Source organism: Triticum dicoccoides, chromosome 1B, assembly GCF_002162155.2.
Source record: "Triticum dicoccoides isolate Atlit2015 ecotype Zavitan chromosome 1B, WEW_v2.0, whole genome shotgun sequence".
In the NCBI taxonomy this organism is placed as follows: domain Eukaryota; kingdom Viridiplantae; phylum Streptophyta; class Magnoliopsida; order Poales; family Poaceae; genus Triticum; species Triticum dicoccoides.
The window spans coordinates 190,418,426-190,425,865 of NC_041381.1; positions in this window are offsets into that span (position 1 = coordinate 190,418,426).

Genomic DNA, 7,440 nt, shown 5'->3' on the forward strand with positions numbered 1-7,440 from the left:
GATAACAATGATCTCCTATTTTAACAAAAATAACAGGCATGCCTACAACAGGTTTGTGTTTATGTTTGTTATCTGGTCTAGCAATTCTAGCAGCTTCATCACAAAAATAAATGACATGCCCATCAATATTGTCGGCCAAGAGATCTTTAACCATAGCAATACTAGGTTCAACTTTAATTTGCTCAGGAGGTGTATATGTTCTAGTATTACTCTTACGAACCACAATTGAAGCTTTAGCATGATCCTTTATCCTAACAGGGAAAGGTGGTTTCTCAATATAAGTGGAAGGAACAATAGGATCTTTATAAGTGATAGTTTTTTCTTCAACTGTGATAGGTGCAACTACTTTTACTTCAGTGGGAGGATTATATTTAAACCACTTCTCCTTAGGGAGATCAACATGAGTAGCAAATGATTCATAGAAAGAAGCTACTATCTTAGAGTCAAGTCCATATTTAGTGCTAAATCCACGAAAAGCATCGGTATCCATAAAAGATTTAACACAATCAAAATTAGGTGTCATACCTAACTCCTTACCATCGTCGGAATCCCAATCTTCAGAGTTGCATTTAATTCTTTCCAATAAATCCCATTTGAATTCAATAGTCTTCATCATAAAAGACCTAGCAGAAGAAGTATCAAGCACGGTGCTATTGTTGAGAGAAAGCCGAGCATAAAAGTTTTGAATAATCATTTCTCTTGAGAGCTCATGATTGGGGCATGAATATAACATTGACTTAAGCCTCCCCCAAGCTTGAGCGATGCTTTCTCCTTCGCGAGGCCAAAAATTATATATATAATTACGATCACAATGAACAAGATGCATAGGATAAAACTTCTGGTGAAATTCCAATTTCAATCATTTATAGTCCCAGGATCCCATATCATCACATAGCCTATACCATGTCAATGCATCTCCCTTCAAAGATAATGGGAAGACCTTCTTCTTAATAACATCATCGGGCATACCTGCAAGCTTAAATAATCCACAAACTTCATCTACATAGATAAGGTGTAAATCGGGATGCAATGTTCCATCTCCTGCAAAGGGATTAGCTAGCAGTTTCTCTACCATACTGTCAGTGTCAAAACCGGCGGATCTCGGGTAGGGGGTCCTGAACTGTGCGTCTAGGCGGATGGTAACAGGAGACAAGGGACACGATGTTTTTACCCAGGTTCGGGCCCTCTCGATGGAGGTAAAACCCTACTCCTGCTTGATTGATATTGATGATATGGGTAGTACAAGAGTGGATCTACCACGAGATCAAGTAGGCTAAACCCTAGAAGCTAGCCTATGGTATGATTGTTGTAATTGTTGTTGTCCTATGGACTAAAACCCTCCGGTTTATATAGACACCGGAGAGGGCTAGGGTTACACAGAGTTGGTTAGAATGATAGGGGATCTACATATCTGTATTGCCAAGCTTGCCTTCCACGCCAAGGAAAGTCCCATCCGGACACGGGACGAAGTCTTCAATCTTGTATCTTCATAGTCTTGGAGTCCGGCCGATCATGATAGTCCATCTATCCGGACACCCCCTAGTCCAGGACTCCCTCAGTAGCCCGCGAACCAGGCTTCAACGACGACGAGTCCGGCGCATATATTGTCTTCGGCGTTGCAAGGCGGGTTCTCCTCCAAATTCCATGTGCTTGCCGAATAGTGTCCGGCTTCCTTATAAATGTTGCGCTCCTTGGCTTCTACGCCCAATAATGGCCCTCTTCCACGTGTCGTACGAATGCGAAAGGCCCGGGTATTTTTACATTTTACCCCCAAGCTGCGCGAATAAGCTGCCTATAAGAGAGGCAAGAATCTAGATCCAAATCACACCATCCCCCTTCCACGAGTACTCATCGGGGCACTTCTGACAAAAATCCACTTCATCATGGACCATCGATGCGGCTCCTCCTCTCGCGCTCCCAGCCCTCAGCCAGGAGATTGGAGGAGATGTTCAGTCCCGCACAGCGAGCTGGTGATGCTCCAAGCGGAGGGATACCTTCCTCCGGCCTTTATGGTCCCGGTTCGAGCCAGGCTGGCCACCTACAAAGGTGGAAAGTAGGCGGAGACCACCCCCAGTCCCTCCAAAGGAGAGCGGGTGTGCTTCGTCCCTTATCTAATAAGGGGGCTCGGATTTCCCATACATCCGTTTCTCCGGGGGCTTCTGGAGTTCTATGGACTCCAGCTTCATCACCTCACGCCCGCCTCCATTCTGCACATTGCGGGTTTTTTAGCTCTTTGTGAGCTGTTCTTGGGAATCGAGCCCCATTTCGCGTTGTGGAAGAGATTGTTTTGCCTCGTACCCCGTTCTCACGAGGGTTCGATATATCAAGTGGGCGGAGCCGAAATATGGCGCATCGCCGGGACCGGGTATCTATCTGGAACCCCAAAGAAGGCGTCCGAAGATTGGCCTTCGGAATGGTTTTATGTGGAAGACGCTCCACTGCTGGACCCAGTACGGATCGGCCTCCCGGAGTTCAGCAACGCTCCTCTAAAGAAACGCATGAGTTGGCGCCCGCGGAGCCCTCAACGGGAAGATGATAGGAGCGTCCATTATCTGATGGGCCGGATAAGGTTGCTGGCTCATTCTGGATTGACCATGATTGGAGTCATGGCCACGTGCATAATGCGAGGGTGCAGCCGCTCCAATATAGGGGCCACCCCATGTGGGATTTCAACGGGGAGAATGACGCCACCCGTCATGGCCACAAGGGGCCGGGATCGGCCGCCGATCTGCTGAAGATCCTGTCCGGCTTGTACAAGGGGGAGAAGGAGGACTTCCTCCAAATGAGTCCATTAAATGGATTCTCTATGAATAACCCTCAGAGCTGGGTAAGCGAACGTTTATCTATCCGATCCGTGCTTTCAAAGTTAAGTGTCTTACTTTATGATTTTGATGCAGGAACTGCGCCGGGATGTGGAGGGCATACACAGTCCGGCTCCACAACCCGAGGATCCGGGAAGATCCCTTGATCCGGCCTCCGAAGAGGATCCGGACATAAAGGTGGAACTGATTGACGGGGTGTTCCACCAACTTAGCATGGACAATGCTCTAGTCGCCATTACGGCCGACTACCCCGGTTTATCTCCGGCTTCCCAGGTAACTATGACCGGAGCCCTGACACCATTACTTCGTCCGTGCTTATTTCTAACCGCCATATACCAACGGTGTCTCGCAGGAGGTGCCTTCAAGGCGGGAAGCTGATCCCGTGGCGGCTGACCGACAAGGGTCAGTTCGGCCCAGCAGGCGGAAGAGGGGTGCGGTGCGAACTGAAACGTCGCTGCAAAGGTATGTCACGCCACCGTTTTTAAGGAAAACACTCCTGTGAAGTACATTAATGCTCATGACTCTTCCAGGAGAAAGAGCGCTCGCCGGACTGTGCCCGGAGAGGTTGCCAACCAAGCCTCCGCCAGCCAGGCCCCAACACCTGGTCTGGAGGGGGAGGTGAGCGCAAGGCGCGAGCCGGATGCTCCTCCAATGGAGGATGCCGACAGGCTGTCCGCCACCAGGTCTGAGGTGGAGAGCGCCATGAATCACAGGCGTCGCCGGACAGTTCTTCGTGACACGTGTTTCTCCCCGGAGGCGTTGAATGCCTTTAACGCGTGAGACGCGCACCTCCGTGCCGCTCAAGATGGTTTAACTAGAGCCACGGAGCAGTATGTGAAAGACATACGGGTAAGGAATTTTAATAGTTATATATGCCTGTAGCCCCCGAGACTTAAAGTAGTTAAAATAACTGATTTAAGGATCATTTGATATGCAGGATCTTACGGAGAAGAATACCCAATTGTCTCAGGAGCTTCAAGAGTGCAAGGCCCAACTTGAGGCCGCACTAGCCGCCATAGGAGGAGACACAGAGACCCCCTCTGGTAACACATATTTCAAAAAGATAAGCGGTGTGCAGCGTGCGTATAAGTCTGACGATAATATTGCAGATGTTGCCGGACTTGATCCGGACAAGCAACAGCTACTGCGCCAGCTGAAGGCTGGCGAGAGAGTGCTTATGAAGGTGCAGCAGGAGAGGAACAAACTCCAAGATGCCCACACCCAGCTGGGAGAAGAGCTAAAGGGTGTTCGGGCCCAGCTGTCTGGCTCCGTGAAGGAGAATCAGCGGCTTCGTCGCGGCATTTATAGTAAGTGCTTGAGCAAACTCTTTTGAAAAGAAGAGTTCGGCGAGGAAGTCGATTGACAAAAATATGTCTGTAGGTGTGCTCACAGGTCGCCCTGCGGAGGAAATGCCTGGTTCAATGGGTGACCAACTTCTCGAGCTGGTGCAACTGCACGAACGTGTTCGGCAGGCGATGAGTGGCGTCGCCCAGGCCTTATGGCCGTCCGTCTCCCTACCCGAGGGCCTTGGAGGGCTTGCGGAGAAGCTTCAGGGAGCACGGCAGCACTTCCTCTGTGGAAGATATCGGCATGTCATGAAGGCGCCAGGGAGGCCTGGGCTATGGTGAAGACGCGGTACAAGAAGGCGGATCCGAACCACATGGCCGAGGTTGGACCTGTGGGGCCCGATGGGAAGGAGATCCCTGTGAGCTTAATGTACGGCCAAGTAGAGTTGGCCGCTAAGTATTCCCAATGGGACTGTAAATTAGACAGCCTGTTAGACGGGATTGAAGAGGAGTACAGTTAGTCAATTTGATGATGTATTTTAAAATGACATGTAAAATGCCTTCTAGCCGGATTGTAGATGGTTTGTCTTTGCAGACCTTTTCGCTTCAACCATGGGACCCTAGAGTCCGGAGTGTGTCTGAATACCCTCTCGGTTATGAAAAAACCGGGGCATGCATGGAGACCAGGCGTAGGGGTCATTAGTGCTTTATCAGACAAGTGCCCAACTAGTTATGTTATATCACATGGTTAGTAAGAAACATCTTCCAGGGAGAATAGTTCCGTTAGGGGTTCCATTCCCTGGGAGGCATGCCCTAAAGTGCATGTCCGGACTGCGAAAAGAGCAGAAAAGCATCTGGGGGCAGATAAATAAGTAAATAAGAAATCATCTTTCAAGTCACCGACCGAATATTCCCTTAAGAATGCTAGCTTTTGGCTTCACCTAGTCTGAGGTACACATCCGGCTGACCCGGCGGTAACAATCGCAGAGGTGCTCCCTTTACCTCCTAGCCGAACAATCGGGAACGTAGGGGTAAGCACAGGAGCCAGGCAACCCAGCTTGGCCAAAACTTAAGTCATATCGATGCATATAATGGTGAATAAAAGGTACATGCGGAAGTGTGACACATGTGTTGGGCATAAAGCCCGTATAAATAAGCTTCTGTTAAAGAAGCCCCCAGGTATAATGAGTGCGGGTAGCACATCAAGTGTGTGCGAACAATGCGCAGATCAGCCCTCAAAGGCTCTATGAAAAAGGGAGGAGAAAAGAGAGAAACAAAAGACAACTAAAGTATAAAATGTGGACGGAGGAAGGAGACGAACTCTGAGTCCGGCGCTAGGCGTAGAATCTTCGGAGGCGGGCTGCGTTCCATGGGTTCGGCTCGAGTCGGTTGTCCGATGTGTTTCGCAGACGGTATGCTCCGCCGGTCAGGACTTGGTCGATAATGAAGGGACCTTCCCATTTGGGCTTGAGTTTGTCCTTTTTCTTGTCCGGCATGCGTAGAACTAGTTCGCCAACATTGGAAGTTTTGGCCCGTACTTCTCTGCTTTGATATCTTCGAGCCTGCTGCTGATAGAATGCGGAATGAGCCTTTGCCACGTCGCGCTCCTCCTCCAATGCGTCCAAACTGTCCTGCCGATCCAACTCGGCTTCTCTTTCTTCGTACATGCGCACTCGAGGCGAGTCATGAATTATATCGCAGGGCAAGACTGCCTCTGCGCCGTATACCATAAAGAATGGCGTGAATCCGGTAGTACGATTTGGCGTGGTCCGCAGCCCCTAGAGTACGGAGTCGAGCTCCTCTACCCAGTGCGTGTTAGATTCTGTGAGGGACCGCACTAACCTGGGTTTGATGCTGCTCATGATTAGACCATTTGCTCATTCAACCTGACCGTTAGTTTGAGGGTGATAGACTGAAGCGTAGTCGAGCTTGATGCCCATATTTTTGCACCAGAGTTTAACCTCGTCGGCCGTGAAGTTTGTGCCGTTATCGCTGATGATGCTGTGGGGGACGCCATAGCGGTGTACTACCCCGGATATGAAGTCTATCACGGGTCCGGATTCGGCCGTTTTAACTGGCTTGGCCTCTATCCATTTGGTGAATTTTTCCACCATGACCAATAGGTACTTTTGCTTGTGGGTTCCCCCTTTAAGGGGTCCGACCATGTCAAGCCCCCAGACCGCGAACGGCCAGGTGATGGGTATAGTTTTGAGGGCGGTGGGTGGCATGTGGCTCTGATTAGCAAAGAGCTGACAACCGACGCATCATTGGACTAAGTCCTGAGCATCTGCCCGGGCCGTCGGCCAATAAAATCCTGTACAGAAGACCTTGCCTACAAGGGCTCGGGCTGCAGCATGGTGTCCGCCTAGTCCAGCGTGAATTTCAGCCAGAAGGTTTCGCCCTTCCTCTTCGGACATGCACCTTTGAAGGACTTCGGTTGTGCTTTTCTTATAAAGTTCTCCCTCATGGACCTTGTAGGCTTTAGATCACCGAACTATGCAGCGGGCCTCATTTTGGTCTTCGGGAAGTTCCTGCCTAATTAAGTAGGCTACGAATGGTTCTGTCCACGGGGCAATTACTGCCATTATTTCGTGGGTTGAAGGTGTTATTTCATTGGCTGAGCCACCGATTATGTCAGATTGTTCTGTGTTGGGTGGTGCGGTTGCTTCCGGGTTGTTATTTCCGGACTCCTCTTCCCATAATACGGATGGCTTAAAGAGCCGCTCCAGGAAGATGTTTGGAGGGACGGCGTCGCGTTTTGCGCCGATGCGTGCCAACACGTCGGCTGCCTGGTTATTATCCCGGGCTACATGGTGGAATTCGAGTCCTTCGAACTGAGCTGACATTTTTAAGACATCGTTACGATAGGCTGCCATTTTCGGATCCTTAGCGTCAAAGTCTCCATTTACTTGGGATATTGCAAGGTTTGAATCCCCGCGCACCTCTAGGCGTTGAATACCCATGGAGATTGCCATCCGGAGACCATGTAGGAGGGCCTCATATTCGGCTGCATTGTTGGAGTCCGTGTACATTATCTAAAGTACGTATTGGACTGTGTCTCCAGTTGGGGACGTCAATACGACGCCAGCCCCCAAGCCGGCCAACATTTTGGAGACGTCGAAATGCATGATCCAATTGGAGTATGCGCCGTACTCTTTAGGGAGTTCAGCTTCGGTCCATTCAGCGATGAAGTCAGCTAAGACTTGCGACTCTATAGCTCACCGTGGTTTATAGGTTATGTTGAATGGTAAGAGCTCGATGGCCCATTTTGCAATCCTGCCCGTCACGCCGCGGTTGTTTATAATGTCGTTGAGGGGTACTTCGGAGGCCAC